The following is a 24,863-nucleotide window of genomic DNA, read 5'->3' on the forward strand; positions in this document are numbered from 1 at the left end:
GAGAACATGTTTTCTCTTCTTTTCAATTTACGTAGCAACTGCCCAGATTTTCTATTTTATTCAAAAATCCCCATTTTCTTTTATCTATAGTAATTGCCTCTTATGCACTAGGTTTTTGGGCCCAACATGGGTGGGCGGGCCTAAGTAGGCCCATCAAACATAAAAACCCATCAGCCGGATTTGTTGGTCCGATGTATGCTTTCATCTTGCATTTGGTGTAGCAATAATTTGTTCCATCAAAATATGGAGGTCTTGCCATTAATTGTGCTTAACAGACTCCTGCACCAACGGTCAATGGCAGATCTTTATGTTCTTATAACAAAACAAAAAATCAAAATGTCTGGTTGTCAATATTCTTGAGATTTAAATTGATATTCAGTAATATATCTGGCTGTTCAAATCACAGTATAAAATCATGTGACCCGTACTATCTTCTCAGGCGATATAAGGAGCTGCTTTTATTAGCAATGTATGAGTATATTAAGGCTTCCCATAGTAGTTGACTTATGTATTGTCTTCCACATCATCTTCTTAAGTATAACCAAGACTGTAGAAATTTTTCACCTTGTTACGGTTTCTCCAAGTCCCCGTGAAGTTCTTGTTTTCTAACCTGTTCACCTTCATCAAAGTCCAACCAGCTATCATCAGTGTATCACTTTAATTATTCAAGTTCTAGATGTTGGGAGAAACTACTATGATATTTTGAAGTTGACAAAACTATTTGTCTATATCTATATCCGCTAGATGCATATGTTGTCTTGTGTCAAGTTGAACTAATACAAGGAGAGCTTTATCACCATTAGAACCAAGAATATAAATTGAAAGACTAATGATGGTCGGACGGACCTTAATAGAGGTGAACAAGTTAGAGAACGGGAAGTTCATGAGGACTTGGAGGTACGGTGACAAGGTGTACAACTTGTCGCGACCTACCCTCGGGGGGAGGGAACATGTATAGGGGTATTTCCTAAAGGATGAGCCTAAGGCCCATGATTAGACATGGGCTCTCTCAAGCCCATACCCCGCGTAACATTGGGATATTCATAAGAAATTTTGCACAAAAGGAGTCGCTACTAGCCTATTGGGGTCAGCTAGAAACCAAGTGAGATATGGGAGTGTACCTCACTTCCTACGCAACCAGAGAATCTAGGGTCGGGGACTTGATTACACTAATTAGTCAATTAATGCCCTTTCGGTACCTAATCTTGTTCATTTTAAGAAAATAATTTTTGGCAGACAGTTTGGATTGATTTTATACCTATCTACTAACATGTGAGGTGATCATGCGAGTGCGCAATTATTAAAGTAACAATCATAGCTACCAAGATGTTAATTGCCATAAAATTAAATAAGTGCAATTAAACATAATTAAACATGCTAATTAAACACAAGATATAATCAAAATACAAGCAACTAAAGGCCTAATTACACTAAAAAGGCAAGATATAACAATTCCCGACCAAACACTACATTTTTTACTTTTCGAAATTTTTTAATTTTTTTATTTTTTTAATTTTTTTAAATTTTTTAATATTTTAAAATATTACTTTAAGTCCCTAAAGTCCCTAAGCCCACATGCAAAAATAAACCAAGCCCGACCCAAGTATGCCCAACCCAATACGCCAAAACCCTACCCAGTTGACCGAACTCGGCTCGGCTCGCACGACCCAATTCATGGCCAAAACCCTAGATTTCTTCGCGATGCTGAGAGGGATGGCAGAGACGTTGGCAGCTTGGCGGCGGAGACATGATGGGCGGTGGACGATGGCAACAATAGCAGGAAGGCGATGGTTCAGCGAGGGTCGCAAGTAGCTCGTCGGGACGGAGGGCGGTGGCGGCTCGAGCGACGTCGGGCAAGAGGAAGGTGGCTCGGAGGCTATTGCTACGATGACGACGACAGCAATAGCGACAGCGACGGTGAAGGTGTCAGGGATGATTGGGACGACATTTGGCCAGGGGTTGGGTCGCGGATGGCAGCGAGCAGTGGCGGCGTCGGGGAGAACGGCGGTACAGCTTGAGGCGACTAGTCGAACAGTAGTGGCGGCATCTGGGACTACAGTGGAGCTCGATCAATCCCAGATCTAGCCGTTGTTAGACCCTCGTCCTCAGATTTGGGCCTCCGAGCCTCCTCCGGTTTCCCTCCTCTCTCGGCTAGTCAGCGTCGGGACTACATTGTAGCATATGGTGGTGGGTGACAGCGACTCGACGGCGATCTAGTGTGATGACGGCGACGGCGAAGGCGTTGGGGATGACCAGGACGGTATGGCTCGAAGCCGAGACCACTTGGGGCTGCGTCGACGATCCCTCCTTTTCTTCTGGTTTCTCTTCCTCTCTCCTTCGCTCGAGCTCTCTCTCTCCGCCTCTTTCTCTCCTTGGTTGCCTCCATTGCTCCACCCCCCACCTTTTATCTCCAGCTCTTGTCTCCTCCCTTTTTCTCTAGGGTTTCATGCAAAGGTGAAGGAGGGAGAAGGCGGCATGGTCAAGGCCAAGGCGAGATCCGACCCGACTCCTTCCCGTTTTCTTTTCTCTTTTTTTTTGGTTGTTTTTGCTTTTGTTTTTGTTTTTTTTTTTTTTTCTGTTTTGTTTTCTCTTTTTTTTTTTTTTTGTTAATTTCATTCTCTTTTTTTTTATTTTTCTTTTTTTTTATGTATTTGAAAACAAAAATTAGGTGTCAACACAACTCATCTAATCTTGGCCATACTCAGGACGATAAAGTGGAAAGTAGTATGTTAGTAAACTATTGGTGGGAAGCCTTGATAGATTGATTTGTTGCTAATGGAATGGGTTCCTTACATTAATTGAGAAGAACATGTGTATCATATGATTATATAAGAGAAAATAACACAAGTGTTACAACTTTCGATCACTTAAGTATCATAATTTTTGTATGGCGCTACCTTGAGTGCATTAATTTTTTTTCCGATAATTTGAGTGACTTAACTTATTAAAAATGTTCATCACCAATGCCATGCCATGTAAGATTTTCAACAACTTTGCGTGAAACATTTTAAAAGTCATGGCACTTAAGTGATTAATTAAAAGTTGTGACACTCAAATGAACCTTTTTTTAGAAGTCATAACACTCAAGTGGTTGAGAAAAAAAGTTATGACGTTTGTGGTATCCTTACATTCATAGTTGCACTACATTGGCAAATTGTCCGAAGGTTTATAACTAAATTTATAAAATTGAAAAGTTTATAACTAAATTGGCTACCATACAATAGATTTAGAATTTTTGGGACAATTTATCCTAGTATAACCTATAGCATATGTCTTACTTATGATTAACATCCCTATAAGGATGAATAGCTCCTGAAAAAAGAATCAATTGATTCTCTCCTAATTGGTTGGACTGTCATGCATTCCTAAGTGAGCTAATATGGTACGGTCAAATCCATCAAGATTATCAAAGCTCTACTTGGCGTAATGCCCATCCGATAGGGATTGATGGGTTGTGCTAGATTCTAGATTACCTTTGGGAATCATCCCCATGACTACAAGACAAATTTTACTAATCACTGTAGGCTAATGACTAAGTTGGAAATTTTGGATAACAAGCATTGACCTAAGGATGATCTATGTTTATCAATATTCAGAGGTCTTAAATATAATTCCTCTCTCCTTCTACCTTCTTCTCCTAAAATTAAGTATACATATATATGGGCAGAGGAAAAGATTAAAAAAAAAAAAGAGGAAAATTTGGGCAATTCCTTGTATTATTCAGCCACATACATGCATTCGCCCTCGATCAGTTTATAGGTTGTTTTTCGGACCAACCACGTGAAAATCGGATCTATGGCAACAATGGCAGAATAATGGGCCATGAATCATATATATCATAACTCATATACGATGTCGATCTCTTAAAGAATGATGGCCATGAGTCATGTATATCAAAAGTCAAAACTCAGGTAGTCACATCTCTTAAAGAATAGAGAGAAGAAGAAGTATAAAAGGTACATTGGCAACATTTTTATTCCTAAAAATAATTTTTAATAAATAATTATTTTTCTATTTCCGGAATTAAAAAAATGCATTTGGTATAATGCACAAATTTTTTTTTTTTTTTTTTGTAATGTAGAATTTCTTTTAATTTGTTAATAATATTTTGAGATTTTTTATTCTTTTATTTTTTTTCCTCTCTTCTTCTTGTTGTAGGCCACGGCCGTTGCTTGCCGGCCGGACAGCAAAGGGTGGCAACCGACGGCCGGCAAACAGCGAGGTGGTGAGCAACAAGAAGGAAGAAAAAAAGAAAAAAAGACTTATTTTTGGAAATTGTTCCCGAAAACAAAAAGTCACTTTTTTCTTCTTCTTATTTCTATTTCAATTTATTCTCTTACCACTTTTCTATTATAGAGAATAAAATAATTAACTAATAGTAGCAAACGAATTTATGTTCTTTTTCTATTACAAAAAGCAAAAGAAAAAAATAGAAAAAATAAAATTGTTACCATGCGGAGCCAAAGTGTATCCGTTACCCACTAAAAAAAAAAAAAAAAAACAAAGAGCATCTATTATAAGGAGTTGCTCACTGGATGAGGTGAGAGATGGGGACGTCGGCTTGGCTGAATCGTAGGGACAAGATCGGGATCCGAGGAGGACTACTATAAAAGAGGCTGGCCTTTAGGACGAGGGATCTTATGTAGTTCGACAGTTACAGGAAAGAATCGAAGTTGGTCAATAGCTTGTATCTCAAATGTGAACATAATGTTGCCAGCCGAAGCAGGAGGCGATGATTACACGCAAGACAAAAACAGTCAATCTCCGTGGAAACCTTGTCCGGTGATCCAAGCATGGCAGATGGACCGCCCGCTCCTTTATCGTCGGTACTCTCTCTCTCTCTCTCTCTCTCTCTCTCTCTCTCTCTCTCTCGTGAAAGCTAGTATGAGCACCTAGAAGGGGTGAATAGGTGCGAAAAGAAATTTTGCAAAGTAAAGATTATAATTTTACTTTTAAACCGACTCTATTTAACAATAAATTATGAAAATGAAATTAGACTCTAACAAACAAATATTGTTGTGATCAAAGTAAAGAGCTTAGAGAAGAGAATAAGAACACAGGGTTTATAGTGGTTCGGCATGATCCAAGCCTACATCCACTATTCTGCATCGACAACCTACCAGCTGGATTTCACTAAGAATCAAAAGAGTTGTTACAGTATAGTACTTCCTTGATTCTATAGTATAGAGACTCTGCTACACTTCCTCAAAGTCTCACAGAAATATAAACGCTCTTTTGAGTACAAGTTTTCACTCAACAATTGAATTTAACAAAGAACAATGAGTTTCAAACTTTGGAATTCTTCTATCGCACACATACTCAAATAACTGGAATGACTTCCTTATATACTCCTCCATGCCTTCATACCTGTTGGCACTTACCAAAGGAGTTCTTCCAATCTACCCGTTGGACAGAATCTATTAGGAAGATTTCGACTTATTTAAGAAATATGACGATAGCCAACCAATCATGCTCGTCCATACAATTAGGATCTAGGTTTCCATAAGTAGAACCTTCCAAGTATGCTTCGTCAATCAACAGATCTAAATTACTCGAATTGAAATTAAAACGAATAACAGATTTCAAGATGCTATCTCCAGCCGAGAGATCTTTTTCAGTCAATAGAATCAAATCCTTAACAAGATACTCAGTTTTGGATAAGTCTTCTTCGACGGTCTAGAAATTGTCAGTGATGATAGACTCTGAATCTTGAGTCTAGCAGTTTGGCGATTTGCAGACTTTGACTAAGGAGTCTGTAAATCTTTAGACTAGACTAATGGAAACGTTTTGTCAGCTTCAAAACATACAAGAAAGTTTTCTCCAACAATCTCCCCCTTTTTGATGGTGACAAAAAAAACTTTCATGCAGATTTGGATATGACATGCAAAACAGAACTCAAGCAAACATGGATATTTCACAAAGATAATTGACTTAGTAAAGATAGCATTCAATCTGCATCCACAGGAAAAAGAGTTAGTCCCATAAATAAACAACTATCTTTGCCATGAAATATCAATAGTGCTTAAAATAACCAAACAATCAACTAAACCAAACCAAATCCAGTCACAACCAAACAACCAAACAAAAGTTATTCAAAGAGTAAACTAAACAAAAGTTAAGTTTCAAATCTGCAACATCTCTCCCCCTTTTTGTCAGCATTAAAAAAGGCAGAGATAAAAGATAATGGAATCATGATTGCCTAGGAACACGAATGAGTTGGAATCTCCCATTAACTCGGACAATCCCTTCCAGCTTCTTCAAATCCTCCTTTAATTGAGCCACATCTTCACCCTTGGCATTTGCTTGAACTTGAAGAGTAAGGGCGTTAACTTGATCATGCAAGGAAACTGAAGAGGCTTGACTTGCATTCTGCAAGTCCTCGCATCTCCATAAGAACATCAAGAATTCTGCGAAGGTCTCCTGAATTTTCAGTCTGAGTACTAGCTTTTGCATGATCAGTAGGAGTATTTGCAGATGATGGCAAGCCAGCATGATCACTCAAATTTGGCGATGAAACCTCATGGCCTTCCTCAGGGAATTAAGAAGCATAGATGTCTTCTAGATCTACAGGTGAGCGACTAACACCTTCATTAGTAACATCAGTTGAAGATGTACCTCTTTTCTTAGCAACTCCCCCTGTTTCAATGCCCTCAGGAGGTGAGAAGTACGCTTCATGCTCTGTTTCTACCTGTTCACCTCTTCCTTCTTCTTCTTCTGCAATTCTTTCTTCCTCTGCTTCTTTTTGCATTGATTCTCTCTCTTCACTCTTTTCCTCTTCTTCATCTCTATCTTGATCCTCTCTCTCCTCAGTCTCTGGAACAGCACTTTGAAGATTTCTCAGTGCAAGAGCAAAAACGGTAACATCATCCTCATCCTCTTCATCTTCCAGAACGAGTGCTCTTCTTTTCTTGGATGGAGCTGTCATGGGCTCCTTGCCTTTCCGCTTTGCCACTGAAGAACCTTGGTGTGACTTGACAGGGGTTTTCTCTTTCAATCGCTCCAAAACTTTGTACAACTCTTTCAAACACATTTTGGAGACAATTTTCAGTCCCATTACCATTTGATCACATGATCGAACACATAAGATCATGGGAAGCTGAATATTGAAATGTTTGAAAAGCTTTGTAACAAGCCCTGAGTAAGAAAGTTGCCCTTTGTCTTTCGCCATCGTTCTATACATGTGAAACATGATTGTGTGAGGTAGAGAGAATTTATTGCCAGCGTTGATGGCATACATCAACTTTGCTTCTGAGTTGGAGACGTCTGTTTTCGAGGTTAACTTGGGTTTGAGGCAATTGATCACAATCTTGTGAAGCAAAATGTTAGAGGCATTCATCCTCAAGTACGAAATTCTTCCTTCAGCCATTCCATCCCGAACAAGTTCTACTGTCGCACGACCAACAGACACACTAATCGATTGGAAAGCCCCTCGCTCCACTCCAATCACATTTACCAATGTGTCCATGTCAACAACATAGTCCTGGTCTCAAATACTAAACAAAAATCTATTCACATCCAAAAAACTGAGATTAGAATAGAAGTAAGCAATAAGTTTTGGATATGCCTCAGTAGTCTCGGAACAAAATTGCTCAAGCTGAAGTTTAGTGAATTTCTCTCTCAACTTCACATTCACAAAATCAAGAAATTCAAATTCTACACTCCTCGGATTGATCACCCCTCTTTTTAGCAACTTAGAGTAAAGTCGCCTGTGTTCATCCGAGCAAAACAAGTCTGTCCTTTTGCTTCGAACATTAACTGCAATACCCATTCTAGGCTTGAATTAAGTGTACATTTTATCATCATCATTTCCATCAGGCTGATTAAGACCTCCAACATGTGGATCACTAGGAATATTCACAAAAGCTCGATTTGTCGATCCCACAGGAGCAATCTTCAATCGTTCCATTGTTCGCAAAAAGTGGGTTTCATTTCGATACCCTTTATCTTTCAAAAATTCATCGATATAATTCAAAGGAGTCCCTCCCTTTTTTAAAGTAGAATAAAGCTTATACATAAAAGCGAGCTTTTGAGATCTTACGGGTTCTGCGTCTTCAATGATTTCTTCCTCCGATCTACGAGTACTGCCTTGAGATCTAGCTTGAGGAGATTGACGCTGTTAAGAATGGTATGAGCTCTACTCTTGTCTCGGAGATTCTTCTTCCTCGGTGAGGTCAAAATGTGTAGGACCCTCACACATTTGCTGTGGTCCCCTATTCGTAATCCTTGAAGACTTTCTCTGGGATGCCATTCTCACAGATTTTGAGAGATTCCAAAATCGATTCGTGATAAAGGTGAGAACTTGGAAGATTAAACTAAAGAGTAAAAGTAAGAAGACGAAGGTCTATGCTTTTAGGGTTTTGAGGAAGACGAACAATATATAAAGCAAATCGAAAATAGGCATACGGAATGACGTAAAAAGCAAAAAATAGAAAATGTCTTTTAAAAAATAATTGCCTTTTTGAAAAATGGATAACTATCTTTTCAAAAATAACCCATTTTCTGAAAAGGAATGATTGCAATAATTTCAAAAACTGAGGAGATGATCGTGCATTTTCAAGATCAATTAATTACAGATTAATAGATAATCGTACATTTTCTAGATTTTATCCAAGAGATAAATTTCTAAAAACGAAAATAACTTACAGTCGATGATCTTCATCTTCTGAATCTGAATATCATTAGAGTTTTATCCCAAAGTTTGAACTTCTTCAGACTTTAAGATATTGAGTCTGGAACGAATAAGCTCAAATTGACTTTTCTCCAAAGGCTTTGTGAAGATGTTCGCTAGTTGATTCTTTAAGTCAATAAACTGAATCGAGACTTCTCCATTTTGAACATGATCTCTAATGAAATGATGTCGAATCTCTATATGCTTTGCTCTTGAGTAAAGAATTGGATTCTTAGTGAGATTGATTGCACTGGTGTTGTCACATTTGATCTCAGTGCACGAGTCTTCAATTCCAAAGTCTCTTAACTGTTATTTTATCCACAGAATTTGTGAGCAACAACTTCCAAAAGCCACATATTCTGCTTATGCTGTAGATAGAGCTACAGTACTTTGCTTCCTCAAGAACCAAGATATTGTCTTGTTTTCAAGCAATTGACAAGTGCCCGAGGTACTCTTCCTATCAACTCTGCATCTTGCTAGGTCTGCATCTAAATATCCAAGAAGAGTAAAGTCTCCTTCTTTAGGATACCAGAGACCTAAATTTGAAGTAGATGCAATGTATTTGATAATGCATTTTGCAGCACTTAAATGAGATTCTTTGGGATCTTATTGAAATCTGGGACAAATACAAACACTAAGCAGAATGTCAGGTCTAGAAGCAATAAGATAAAGAAGTGAACCAATGATACTCATGTATAGCTTCTGGTCAATTCTCTTTCCTCCTTCATCTTTGTCCAGCTTCGAAGAACTTGACATTGGTATGTCAATCTTTTTGCAATTCCCCAAGCCATATTTTTTCACAAGATCTTTAGCATATTTTTCTTGGTGAATGAAAATTCCCTCCTTCAATTGTCTTACTTGAAGTCCAAGAAAGAATGATAGTTCACCCATCATGCTCGTTTCAAACTCATCCTACATAGTCTTAGAGAATTTCTTGCACAAATTTTCATTAGGAGATCCAAAAATAATATCATCAACATAAATTTGAACAAGCAAGAAGTTTTTGTTTTCTCTTTTGATAAATAGTATAGTATCTACTTTACCTTTAACAAAGCCATTTTAGATTAAAAACTTACTTAGTCTGTCATACCAAGCTCGAGGTGCTTGCTCTAGACCATATATCGCCTTTTTTAGTCTGACTACGGAATCTAGTTTCCTTGGGTCTTCAAAACCAGAAGGTTGTTCCACATAGACTTCCTCTTGGATAAATCCATTTAAAAAAGCACTTTTGACGTCCATTTGGAATAACCTGAAATTCTTATAACAAACAAAAACAAGTAATAGTCTAATTGCTTCTAACCTTGCTACTGGTGCGTAGATCTCATCATAGTTTATCCCTTCTTCTTGTGTATATCCTTTGGCCACGAGTCTTGCTTTGTTCCTTACGACTTTTCCTTTCTCATTCATCTTGTTCCTGAAAACCCATTTAGTTACAATGATAGATTTACCTTTCGGTTTATGAGTCAATTTCCAGACATCATTAATACTGAATTGCCTGAGTTCTTCTTGCATAGCTTCAATCTAGCTTTCATCAGTTAAAACTTCTTCTATGCTCTTGGGTTCTATTTCAAAAATAAGAGCCACAACACTAGACTCTTCACGCCTTTTGGATCTTGCACGAATCCCCTCATTAATGTCACCAATAATGAGTTCTTTAGGATGACTAGACTTGTGCTTCCAATTGCTGGTTGATTTGTTAAACTGTTGATCATTTTCTTCATTTGATTCTTCAACGATCATTTATTGCTGGTCTTTTGAAGTCTGAGCTGCTTCTGTAGATTTAGACTTTGTAGAGTCTGGAGTAGGTTCAGGTTCTTCAGTTTGAGTCTAAATCGATTAATTTTGCATAAAGTCTTGAAATTTATCATTCATTGATTCCTCCACAGATTGGGTCTTTTTGTTGTATACTCTGTAGGCTTTGCTGGTGGTTGAATATCCAAGGAAGATGCCTTCGTCTGATTTTTCTTCAAACTTACCAATTCGATCATTTGCACTTTTCAATATAAAATATTTACATCCAAACACACGAAAATATGAAACAATTGACTTCTTTCCTTTGAACAACTCATAAGGAGTTTTCTCCATAATAGAAACTACTTCAGCCCAAGAAGAAATGTTACTTTCAATTAGAAGAATTCTAGCCATTTCTTGCAAAGATATATTCTTCCTTCCACAATTATATTTTGCTCTAGAGTATAAGGAGAGGAGAATACATGCTGAAAACCAGATTCATCACAGAATTTAGCAAAATCTTGATTTTCAAACTCACCTCTATGGTCTGTCCGTATGCCGGAAATAACTTACCATTTCTCATCTTGAACTTACTTAGCAAATTTTATAAAGTAAGAAAAGGTTTCAGACTTACTTGCTAGGAAATATACCCAAGTGAATCATGAATAATCATCCACAATTACTAGGCAATATTTTTTACCTCCAATGCTCGAGTTCGGTTGGTCCAAACAGATCCATATGCAAGAGTTGCGAACACGATTAGTGGACACTTGATTTATTGGTTTGAATGAATTTCTTACCTGGTTTCCCAAAACGCATGGTGTACATAGGTCAAACTTATGGTGTGTCAAATTTGGTAGACCACGAACAAGCTTCTTTATAGAGATCTTGGCTATTTGCTTCATGTTGATGTGCCCAAGCTTTCTGTGCCATAGATTTCCTTCCTCTTGAATTGAGATTAGACATTATGATTTTTCTGGTTTAATATCCAAGAGATAGATATTCCCATGTCTTCGCCCCGTAAAAGTCTAAGAATAGTATTTACTGGTTCCTAAACATATTCCTTCTTGAAAGTTGATTTTGAAACTGGTGTCACACAGCTGGTTAATACTTAGCAAGTTGTAGTTGAGTCATTCTACTAAGGAAACGTTACGATCGTGAGACTTCCAATCTTTACAGTTCTGTATCCCACAATTCTTCCTTTGCTATTTCCTCCAAAAGAAACCTTTCCACCATTAACTTGCACAAGCTTTATGAAGCAGTTTGAGTCTCTGTCATATGTCTTGAGCATCTGCTATTCAAGTACTATTTAACCTTTTTCTTGATAGTGACATGCATTAAAAAAAAAAAAACTCAAGCTTTCTTTAGTAACCATATTTTCTTGAGTCCAGTTGAGTTAGTGTGATATACAGTCTTTGCCCAAACCTTCTTCACAGGTTTCCAAACCATAGGACGTTCTTTCTCAAAGTGTTATGAGATGTTACACTTAGAACATTTAAGAGCACTGCGGCCTAAATGTTTTACAAAAACTTTTTTGAAATAATTTTTGTAAGAATCTTTTGTAGGTCTTTGTTTAATTCTTTCCTTTACCTTAGGAAAATCAATTAGAGGAATGATTTTAGCAATCATTCTCAAACCCGATTTGTTGAAGTAAGGTCTCTGTGCAAAATAATTTTTTCCAGTTTCTTAGATCCTATAGAAAACCTTTTAGAAATGCTTGAGATATCATTTTCCAAGAATGCATTTTCTTTTGAAAGATTATCTGCATTTTCTTTTAAAGTAATAACACTTTTGTCTAAACTTTCGACATTTTCTTTCCAAACAATTTCCTGTTGTTTTAGTGCAGAATTTTCCCTTTTAAGTTTGGAAATCCTTTTGAGAGAGGTTTTGAGATTAAGACACAATTCATCAATATATTTAGAAACTTTAGTATGAATTTCTAAATTACTTATCTCAATTTCACTGTCTGAGTCTGAGTCTGTCTCAGAGTCTGATCTGAGTCTGATTTTTCCATGAGACAAATATTGGCATAATCATCATCACTTTCCTCACATTCAGTGTCACTCCAGGTTTCTACTTTATGTGCTTTTCGATATTTCTCAACTTTTACTTTCTTTTTCTTCAGCAGAGGACAGTTGGGCTAATGTGTCCCTTTTTCTTGCATTCAAAGCAGACTACATCCTTGTTGAATTCATCATCCTCAACTGATTTATTTTGTAGCTTTTGAGAATTTTGTTTCTTCGGATTGAATCTTCTTCTCTTTTTATTCAGTTTTCTGAACTTTCTTATCATGAGAGCAAGCTCTTCATCATCCATATTGTCTTCAATATTTGTGACATCATAATCATCATTAGATTTTAATGCAATGGATTTCTTACTTTTGGGATCTTCATCTTCATCGATTTGCTCCACTTCATAAGACTGAAGAGTGCCAACCAATTTGTCAACAGAGAGTGGCATAATTCTTTGTGTCTCTCTTATTAAGGTCTTAATGTGGTTCCAATCTTTGGAAAGCTCATGCAGTAACTTGTTGACCTTCATGGGTCCAGAGATTGGTTGACATTAATACTCAAGACCATTCACGATTTCTGTAAAAGGACTAAACATGTCAGTAATAGATTCTCCTGGTTTCATCTTGAATGCTTCATATTGACCGAGCAGAATATTGATTCTGGTTTCTTTCACTCGATCGGTTCCTTCATGGGTGATGTGCAATCTATCCCAAACTTCTTTAGCTATTTCACAAGAAGATATTTTGTTATATTCAGTAAGAGATCATGCACAATATAATGAATAAATTTCTTTTGCATCAAGAGCTTGTCTCTTGGTTATCTCTTCTTGAGTCATTTCACTGGACTCTACAGTTTATTTTCCTCTTTCTAAGACTATTGTGGCTATAGAAATGATTTCTTTGTCTACCATTTCCCATTCCAGAGGATCCTTTGATCTTAGGAATGCCTTCATCTTATTTTTCCATAGCTATATTCCTTTCCATCAAAATAAGGCGATCTGGTATTGCTCTACCCTTCAACCAGACCTAGAGCCAACATACTAGCCATGGAGCGTTAACTATGAAGTAAAAATACTCCAATTTAAGTAAGTACACGAGCTCGATACCAATTGTGAAAGCTAATATGAGCACCTAGAGGGGATGAATAGGTGCGAAAAGAAATTTTGCAGAATAAAGATTATAATTTTACTTTTAAACTGATTCTATTTAGCAATAGATTATGAAAGGAAAATTAGACTCTAACAAACAAATATTGTTGCAATCAAAGTAAAGAGCTTAGGGAAGAGAATAAGAACACAGGGTTTATAGTGGTTCGACTTGATCTAAGCCTACGTCCACTCTTCCGCACTGAGAGCCCACCGGCTGGATTTCACTAAGAATCAAAAGAGTTGTTACGGTATAACACTTCTTTGATTCCACAGTGTAGAGACTTTGCTACACTTCCTCAAGGTCTCACAGAAATATAAACGCTCTTTTGAGTACAAATTTAGGCTCAACAATTGAATTTGACAAAGAACAATGAGCTTCAGACTTTAGAATTCTTCTATCGCGCACACACTCAAATAACTTGAACAACTTCCTTATATACTCCTCCATGCCTTCATACCGTTGGCACTTACCAAAGGAGTTCTTCCAATCTACCCATTGGACAAAATCAATTAGGAAGATTTCGACTTATTTAAGGAATATGACGATAGCCTACCAATTATGCTCGCCCATACAATCAGGATCTAGGTTTCCATAAATAGAACCTTCCAAGTATGCTTTGTCAATCAACGAATTTAAATTACCCGAATTGAAATTAAAACGAATAATAGATTCCAGGATGCTATCTCCAGCCGAGAGATCTTTTTCAGTCGATAGAATCAAATCCTTAACAAGATACTCAGTTCTGGATAAGTCTTCTTCGACGGTCTAGAAATTGTCAGTGAGGAAAGACTCTGAATCTTGAGTCTGGCGGTTTGGCGATCTTCAAACTTTAACTAAGGAGTCTGTAAGTCTTCAGACTAGACTGATGGAAATGTTTTGTTAGCTTCAAAACACACAAGGAAGTTTTCTCCAACATCTCTCTCTCTCTCTCTCTCTCTCTCTCTCTCTCTCTCTCTCTCTCTCTCTCTCTCTCTCTCTCTCTCTCTCTCTCTCTCTCTCTCTCTCTCTCTCTCTCTCTCTCTCTCTCTCCCCCCAACCCAACAAGTATGACAGGGAATATGCGAGCATTGCTCGGGACGAAGTGTGTCTAAAGATCAAATGAAAGCAAACTATATACACGCAAGCCCTCCCGAACATGCTTCGAAAGCCAACGAAGAAGTAGGCGGAAGAGCCAGAAAGAAACAAAAAAGAAAGACACTATTCCAGGTTTATAAACACAAATAGCTGATCCCTTATGCTTTGAATTATATTCTACACAAGTGAGATTTTCACCTGGTTGAGAATCAAGATGCACCTAGGAGATGGTGAATGGTCGACAATAATTGTTTTTTGTCACGGGTTATGTCCCTAATTTCAGCTCTTGTCTACTCATAAACAGTGGAAAACTAGCTCCTTAACATTAACTCCAATGGTACGGGCAAAATTCGAAGCACCCGTTTGACCCATTTCTTTTTATATCTAATTTTTAAACCACACTTTCTTAAATTTTTTAGAAAAACTGATAATAATCTCCCAATAATAAATCTTGAGTTCCCATCTTTCTTAATGTCATATATACCTCTCTTATTATATATTTTTATTTTTAGTCTTAAGCTAAAATTCAATCTTGGAATGAGAAAAATACATCACGCATTATAGTTGAAGTCCCATGATACTTTACAAGTTTTTTATGATAATACATCATCAATAGGTAAAAAATGCAATGATGTTTTTATTATAGTTTGTCTACTGAATCATACAAACCCCTATGTACTTTTCACTTTCCTTCCTTCATTTTCCGTGATTTTATTGTCATACATATTTTCCTACTTTAATATTGTACTGAACATATTTATGATTTCTTAATATGCAATCACTCTTGGTGAATCAAATAAGTTGGTTTCACATAATTAAACATAGATTTTCATGATATTTGTTATTTATACATTATTTTTGTTAGCATGATAAAAAAACACTAGTGAAATCCAATTTTTCGTTAGAAAGAAGAGTAAAGACCATCGAGTCATATTATGTCATATTAGATTTTCAAGAATTATTGTGATATCGCATTTTTTGAAATTACTTTTGTTAGTTGTTAGTTGTTCGGTTATTCTTTGTGTTGACCTGTTGACTAAATGGTGCAGTATATGAAGTCTTCGAGAGGATGGCATACTTTGGAATTTCATCCAACCTCGTCGAGTACTTGACCACGAAGCTTCACCAAGGCACGGTCCAATCGGCGAACAACGTCACAAATTGGGTCGGCACCAGTTGGATCACTCCCATCCTCGGCGTGTATGTCGCGGACGCCCATCTCGGCCATTATTGGACCTTCGTCATTGGGTCGGGCATCTATCTCGTGGTACGTGTTATACAACATTGCCCCAAAGCGCATACCCTGTATAGACTCATCGTCACCTCGAGTGTGAAAATCATGCCGAGCTGGCCTAGAAAGCATGTGATTCAAGTTGGGTCGATCCTATTTAGTTAATTGTCAAGTTCATGTAAGAGTTTTTCTAATATAAACTACATTAATTGATATTGTAATTTACCGTTTTATAGTCATCGTAAAACGGGGTGGGTCTAAGGTGAGAGAGAAGGTTTCTTAATTAGTTTAATATGAGGCTAGCTAGTATGGGCCGAGTTGAGCCTAGCCCATAATGAGGGGGCTTAGTTGGAAACTCTATAAATAGTGTTCAAGGCTCTTCTCTAACCATAATTCTCACATGTATCTTGTGAGGAGCGTTAACCTAACGCTAAAGGGTGAGGGGGCCGTCTCATTAAGCCAGTGATATGGAGGGCAAAGAGGAGAAGGACTTGCGCATGAAACATTGGTTTTCCGCTTTCACTTCAAGAACGATAGATCCCAAAAAATGTGTGTTAATATTTCTACTTAATTATGCATGTTCTTGTTCTAGTTATGGAGATCTTGGATTACACAATTTGCATCCAACATGTGGTATTAGAGCAACCATAACCCTAGAACTCAAACACATAGAATATTTGCCCTAATTTTGTGATTTTTTGTCCAATAAAAATCAAATTAAATTACAAATTAAAACTGAGCTCGTTGAGACAAGCAGATCAATCGGTGGCGTGTGGCCGGGGGAGGCCCCATGCGCCCCCACACGCAGCCATGCGCCGATAGGGCATTAGAGATGCGCCCTACACGCAGTCACGGGCCCTCACGTGCTCCCACGCATGGGGCACCACTTGCGTGTGCATCGCACACGCGGAGGCTGACGTTAGCAACTGCATCCGTTGACCCGACCCATGACCCGTTGACCGACCCAACCGATGATCTGATCTAACCCGTTGACTGACCTAACCTGGTCAACTATTGATCGGACCGGACAACTGGACCGGACAATCGAGCTGGGAACTAGCCGGTCCACTACCAGTCGAACCGGATTTGTTGGATTAATTCGTCCGCATGTGAGCTCCACACGCCACACACTCAGGCAACGCGTGCAGGGGCGTGGAGTGTCGGTTTGGCGCGTGGCTTGTGGCATTGGATTTGTATGACCATTCTCTATCTTGTAGTGCATTTATTTTATATGTTTGATGATTCTATGGATGTGAAAATACATACGAAACCCTACATACATGTATTTAAATGTATTTTTGCATATTTTTCTTTTATTTTTTTGTCGTTTTGGAAATACAAATGTTGGTTACTGGTATGTTATCACATAAACATTATAAATGTGTGATTCATCAATAAAAATTAAAATTTATTGTAAATTGAAGTTGACTTAATGATAAACATCTTAAGAACTCGTGACCAAACTAATTGTACTAATTAACACATCTGTTAAATGTGAGTAATGCATGTCAGTTAAGTTATTGTATATTGTACATGAACTCATCTAATCACTTGTTAATGTCTATCAAGTTGAACATTTTTTATGGTTAAGAAGTATGACAACATTTACTAGAGCAATAGTATATACTATTATAGTTAAGATATTTTGTTATGTGATTTGACTCAATTTATAGGCCATTGGTTGATGCAATGATAATTTGTTATTTAAAAGTGGCTAATAAATCAGCTGTTGGCCTTGAAATCATGTTTTGCCTTATGAAACTCATGAGCGAGGATCAACTGTCACGCTTGTCGATCTAGGGTACCATGTATTGCTATGGATGTTAACTTGTGATAGATCCTTTGGATCAACATTCTTCTTTATGCTTTTCTAATAATCTGTAATCTAGGTGCACAAAAGACGCTTTCTTCAATGTTATGAGAAGTTTCTTGTGTTGTTATGATTGGTGATTTTCCTAAATGAATAAAGTAGTGTAATTAACATGATATGTGATTTTGGTGATTTACTACCCCTGTCACTAAAGTTAAAATCATATGTATATGGTGTATGTAAGAAATAAAGTTTATATCCCTAGTATGAGAGAGTTTCAAGGATTCAATTGAGTTGTGACCACCAAAATGGCACATTTGATTGGGTTTGAGAAATATCGGTCTCATATAATGATTAGGATGTCTCCTGATTCAATGTGTAGTCATACTCCCAAAGAAGATGATTGTGTATTAGTTCATAGAAGGATACATGATGATGTGATGGAGGAGTGACTAATCCTAGTGGTTCATATGCCCAAAGGTGATGAATTCACGAAGATTGGAATATATTTTCATAACTGCTATATGTGGGGAGTGTACAACTGCATGTTATGTATTTTACCCAAATCATGTGTGTAACTCTTTGGATGTGTACTTGTATGTCAAGTTACACAGTGCTCACATAATACTAATTATATACATTACTTGTTTTCAGTCACTTTTTCAATAATTAATAACTCTACTATTATTGAGGTTTTTACTGCTACAAATTTTAAGTTGTGGACATATAATTTTTTTTTGTGACCCAGGACTTCCGTACAACCGGCACCCGGTGAGTAAACCTAGGGGTACGTAAGCGGGAGGACCCACCACCCCCGGCATCCCACTTAAGATCTCAAATGACCGTGGGGGGATTCGAACTTCTCTCCTTCGTGAGGGGAAGAGAGCCCAAACCATTGCGGCCACTAAGGCGATGGTGTGGACATATAATTTGCTGCTTGGCAAAAGAGTAATAGAATTTACTTATTGTCCATGAAGTATTTCATTCAAGAACACTTGAAAAATAGTTTACCAACTGATGGCACTACTAAAAGATGATAGAAGCCTTAATGGCTTGAATTTACGTATTGTCTAATACCGAAATTAGGTCACATCTGCAAAGATTGTGTTTAAGTTCTAATAACATATACGTCTCATATAAGGTTGAAAAAATTATTTCCAAAAGTTTGTTATTTAAGGAATAATCTCACATATGTTTAAAGAAATAGTAGAATAGGTGATAATATTGATATGTGTCTACTCTTAATGGTTATTTAAAGACTTCTATTGATTATTGTGGAAGTAAAATAATCGAGGTAAAGAATAAATCGGTTAGAATTAGTCATAAAGGTTGTCGAGTCTAACAATAGCGGTTGGTATTTTGGCAAGTATGACAATATTGAATAGCTTAAAGGGTCATTTGTCAAATATTAGGTAAATCTTGTGTGGTAACATAATTTACTATGCCTGAAAATTCTGAAAAAATGATTTCGTCAAAAGGCATAATTGCACCATAATTAACATGGTGATGAGTAAGACTAATTTATGTGGTCTACTGTGAGCTGATATTTTGAAAACAGCATGTTCACATACAAAACGTGTTTTTTTACCAAAATTGTTTCATAAACTTCTTTTGAGTTATGGATTAGACGTAAATTACTTAAATCATATTAAATTTAGAGGTGTCATGCAGAAACGAGATTATCTAATCCGATTTTAAGTGTGTTGCAATTCAGATTCACTTGGAATTATTGTGTATCTTACATAGATTATTTAAAGGGGTATTGATTTTATGACCCTAAATAAAGTACAAGAATTATGGAATCGCATATAGTAAAGTTTCTAGAGATCGACGTAGGTGTAGAAGATAGCTGCTCTTAGACTATTAAATATAATAGTACATGGAGGTTACCGTGTCTTTATCTTTGCCTATATAGATAATTGTGGAATCTCCTGTACCATAAACTAAACTTGTTGAGGTTCAAGGTACTATTATTGATATAGTTTATAATGAAATTTCTCAAACCTCTCAAGTGTAGAATGAAGTGGTTGTAGCTTTATTTAGGAGATTGGCTAGGGAAAGACGATCAGTTATACCATCAGACTACAAAATCTATCTGTGAGAGCATGACTGCAATATCCACTACATGGTTGATTTAGCGACTTATATATAAATATTGTTTCTTATTCTCAATTAAGTATATGATTAGATGTCATAAAATGCGATATACAATCTATTAAACATTATAATGTTTGGAAATTTACTGACTTGCCTAAAAATCACAAGTTCATTAGTTGCAAATAGACGTACAAATCTAAAATGATTTCAAAGAAAGATTGTGGAATTTAAAGCCAAATTAGTAGCTAAATTTTTCACTATGAAAGAGAGGTGGATAGTTAATAGTGAAGAAATAAATATTTCTTTCAAATATTTTTAAATATTCTTTCAAAGTAAACGTGACATTAATAGCTATTTTTGATATGGAGTTACGCCAAATAGATACAAAATATATATAGTGCAACCATAGTATTTTGCAACAGATGATTTAAGTAAATTTGTGTATAGATTGAAAAGTCTTATTCGTGGTCTTAAGCAAGTTTCCAGACAATATTATTAAAGTTTCATATTATTATTATTTTGTTCAATTGGTAACAAAGTTATTTAATATATACTGCAAAGTCAGTGAGAGGAAATTTATTTTTCTCATAGATATACGTGATATTTTGTTTACAAATAGTAACCTTGAGGCATCTTTTGTCTCTTACACTGAGATTTGTAAGGATTGTTCTCGCCATATATGTTTGATTTATCTCAAAGGACATTTGTTGGAAATATTCAATATACGTCACTGCAATCCAAGAATTACTCCTGTCATTAAGGGTGATGTACTGAATCTATCACATTGTTCTTATTTAGATATTGAGAAAATATAGTTAAAGGGATGTACCTTGTATCAGTGCACTTAAAAATATAATGTATACTCAAATTTGCACTAGACTAATTATCGTCTTTGCGACGAACTTCTATGTAGAAATCAGTCAAATCTAGGACACAATCACTAGGTTGCTGCCAAGAAAGTTTTAAGATACTTAAATAGGACAAGAGATTGTATACTGATTTACAAACATGTTCAATTCTTGCAGTTAATAAGATATTTATATGTAAGTTTTGTTGGCTGTTAGGATGACATGAGATCAATAACAGAATACATATTTATGTTAGTAGGAAGTACAGTAAATAAAGTTATATGTCATCTTCTACAATGTAAACAGTGATAGTAACATTCTTTTAGGCTGTTACTTGAGCTATTAGAGTCTGGAACCTCATGAAGGAGTTAACCATTTTTAACTTTATAGATAGACCCATACAATTGTATTGAGATAATAAATTTATAGTATTATTAATAATAGAGGTCTCAATGGGTCTAAATATATGGCGGTCAAAATTTTGACAAAAAAAAACGGTATAAAAAGGTGACGTTATAATATAGCATATTTTCACAAATGACATAGTTGCAAATCCACTAACTAAATGACTTTATTCTTCTATTCTTGAATGACATGTCATTAATATGAGCATAAGAGCATCATGAGATGCTGTTATTTAGTGGGAGCTATTTTGGCTTTGCTTTAATAAAGTTTACATATGTGTTCGTTATACTTAGTAACTGTTTGATATGTATCAACTTTTGCATTCAATAAAATATTTTGAATGTGTTATTATTATATTAAATACATATTGATAAAAGTCTCAAGGTACTGTATAAACCTTGAGTGAAGGCTATGGCATCTGGTTATTAGCCTCGTGCATATATCTTGTTATATATAAAGAAAAGTTAACCGTAAGAATAAGACATATGTGGGTTTATTAGAACCATAAAGACATTCTCTAGTGGCACAAGTTTTTTATAGCACTTAAGGGAAGAAAATAGTGACTGACAAATATAAGAGATGTTATCCATTTGCTACACTACCATATTGAATCCATATCAATAAAGTTGAAAGCACTTGTGACCATTGAAGGTTCTGTGTGTATACATGTAGTTACCGCCATGATTCGGTGTTTGAGACTTTATGGGATGGAATTAACTATTAAGAATTATCTCTAAACCAAGGTGCGCACATACAGTACCATTTCAATTAATATAATCCAAGTGGAAGAATGTAAGAGTTTTCCTAATGTGGACTATATTATTGAAATTGTAATTTACCGTTTTACGGTAATCGTAAAATGGAAGTTGTCTAAAGTAAGATAAAATGTTTCTTAATTAGTATAATATGGAACTGATTAGTGTGGGCCAAGTTAAACTTGGCCCATAATGAGGGGACCTGGTTGAAAACTTTATAAATAGTACCCAAGTCTCTTCTATAATCCTAATTGTCACATGTATCCTCACATAATGAGCATTAACATAACGCTAAAGAGTGAGGGGGCCATCTCATTGAGCCAGTGATGCAAAGGACAATAGAAGAAAATGACTTGCGCATGGAACATTGGTTTTCCGCTTTTGCTTCAACAAGGATTGATCCCAAAACAAATGCGTTAATCTTTCTATTCAATTATGCATGTTCTTGTTCCGGTTATGGAGATCTTAGGATTGCGCAATTTGCATCCAACAACTCAAACCCGGTCAATCACTTTGAGATCAGCTCGAGCTCGAATTCATATTCTTAAAATACAAAGGGGTTTTTTGTTTTTTTTTAAACTGTATCATTTAGCTATTCATGATAGTCGTGTGTGTATGCACATGCACTTAAAAACGTCCAAATTAGCTTTCAAACTTTTAGTATTTTAAAACTGGAGCTCGACCCGATCAAGTACTCGTGAATGATGGGAAGTGCTCGACTTTTTCCGAACACCAAAGACTTGAAATTTTGACCGGGACATGTGGATGATGCCCAATGCATCCAATTATCCGGCATAATAGATGAATAATGAGTAATTTAAAAATAAAGACAAAATATGATTAGTTAGAGAATACTTAAGTCTATGGATTGAATTTAAAAACCCAGTAAAAAATGTATTACTTTGGTAACATTGTAAAAGATTACTAATTGTGAAATTTTTACAGTATCACTAACAATTATTCAAAAAGCTTAAGCCAGTAATTGAATGGGTGGTTTAATATTTAATTGTTCTAACACTAACTACCGAATTAATGTTGCTTATTATCTTCTTTCTGGACACATGTAATGTGGAGAAGGCATCTTATCTTATACACCAATGAGAATTGAAATTTTCTTTATTTAACACGTTTTTATAATAACTTTTTTTTTTGTCGGTTCTATTCTATTTCTATTATAACTCTCACTCTCAGACTTTTGCCCTACCTTCTTGCAAAGTGTGGAAGTCGAAACCCATATTTAAAACTAAATCATCTCCACCCCAACCTCTCTGAGAATGTGGGGATTCAAACCCCCAACCTCCCCCTTCCATGTTAAAAGAATGGTCACTAGGGTAAACCCCAAAGGTTTTTTTATAATCACTTAACTGAAATGCGATTCTGACCAAAAAAAAAATTGAAATGCGATCGACTTGTTCATTCTGAAAAAGATAATTTTTTTTGCCATGGGTGAGACGATTAAGCATACCTAAATTACCTGATGCAGGGCATGTTGGTGTTGACCCTAGCCGTGTCACTTCGTGGACTCAAGCTGCCTCCGTGCTCGGCACCCGATGCCAGCAATTGCAAGAAGGGCTCCCTGCTGCAACTCGCGGTCTTCTATGGCGAGCTGTGCACGCTGGCGGTCGGGACCAGCGAGACCAAGCCCAACATCTCGACGATCAGTGCGGACCAGTTCGACGATTTTGACACGAAGGAGAAGGCCCACAAGCTCTCCTTCGACTGGTGGATGTTCAGCGTCTTCTTCGAGACACTCTTTGGCAACACCGTCCTCGTGTATATATAGGACAACGTGGGCTGGGCCCTTGGGTACGGTCTCCCTGCCCTTGCGCTCCCGGTCGCGATTGTGATCTTCCTTGTGGGCACCCCTAGGTACCGGCACCGGGTGCCTGCAGGCAGCCCAATCACGAGGATGGTTGAATTTATGTCTTTCGTTATGTCGTGATTTAACTTCAACTTTTTGCTTTGTCCATCGTTAGTTGAAATGCTAGTTTTCGAAAAAGCAATTGCTATCATCAAATCACCATAAAATACAAATAATATGTCGTTGGAATGGCTTTGTCATGTACTTTCTAATGTTATAGAATTCATTGCATGAACGTTATTGTATGAAAAAGATATACGCCACGAAAGTTGAAATTTTCGATTTATTTCTCCGATTTTGTTCCAGCTAAAAGAACTTTCATATAGAAATTAGTTAAGCTCAGGCCAAGCCCATTATGGGTGGCCCATATCCAAAGCCCAATAATTCGCAAATATTTTATATATGGAGTACGAGTTTTAGAGACAAAGATAATTGAACATTCAACGAGAAATTCATTAATATTTTATGGGCATTAATTCATAGTCCGCCATGTAATTCAGTGGCTAGAAAGTAGCCTCGTACAAGCACACAACGATTGCTAAAAACACATGAAATATAAGAAACAACACAAACAGAACTTATAATCGCATGACCCACGTGATGCGTGTATGTATGTTGCAATTAGTACTCTCAAACAGTTGGATACGAGGCTTTCGATGCGACTCTGCATAGTCCTTCAGAACTACCACGGCCTCTTTGAATCCTCATGGAACCGCGTTCGCCCCGTGTCTCGCCCCACGAGTTCTTGATCTTCTAGAAGTCGGTTCCGTCTTCGCTTGTCCCGTACCCAACCACGACGACTGCATGGTCTAGCCGCTGGCCACATTCCCCATTGAACATGTTGCGCGTGGAATATGGACCAAGCGAATCGGATAAAATAGTCGGAATGAAGAAAAGGAAATCGGACACCGGATTTACGTAGTTCAGTCCGAATATTGAAACCTACATCCACGGGGAGAGCAGCACAGAATTCCACTATAGAAACAAGCGATACGCTGGAGATTACAATCACTCGAGCACTTAAACACACTCAGTATTTCCCTGCCCCAAATTACACCCAAATAACTCATATAGTGTTTAACCCCTCACAATTCCTAGTAAAACCTCACTCAATGTATTAAACAATTTTTACTCACAAATTTTAAGTGGCTAAAATACTCAGGTATAATTACAACGAGATCATTCCTCTCTACCGAGAGCTTCTGCCTTTTCTCCAGGAAGTC

At 36.8% G+C, this 24,863-nt stretch overlaps 1 pseudogene; it reads left to right on the plus strand.

Annotated features, from left to right (window-relative positions):
* The first annotated feature begins 1,787 nt into the window (after nucleotides 1–1,787).
* LOC104446882 lies at nucleotides 1,788–23,721 on the plus strand (annotated as a pseudogene).
* The last annotated feature ends 1,142 nt before the right edge of the window (nucleotides 23,722–24,863 follow it).

Source organism: Eucalyptus grandis, chromosome 5 (genome assembly GCF_016545825.1).
Source record: "Eucalyptus grandis isolate ANBG69807.140 chromosome 5, ASM1654582v1, whole genome shotgun sequence".
In the NCBI taxonomy this organism is placed as follows: Eukaryota; Viridiplantae; Streptophyta; class Magnoliopsida; order Myrtales; family Myrtaceae; genus Eucalyptus; species Eucalyptus grandis.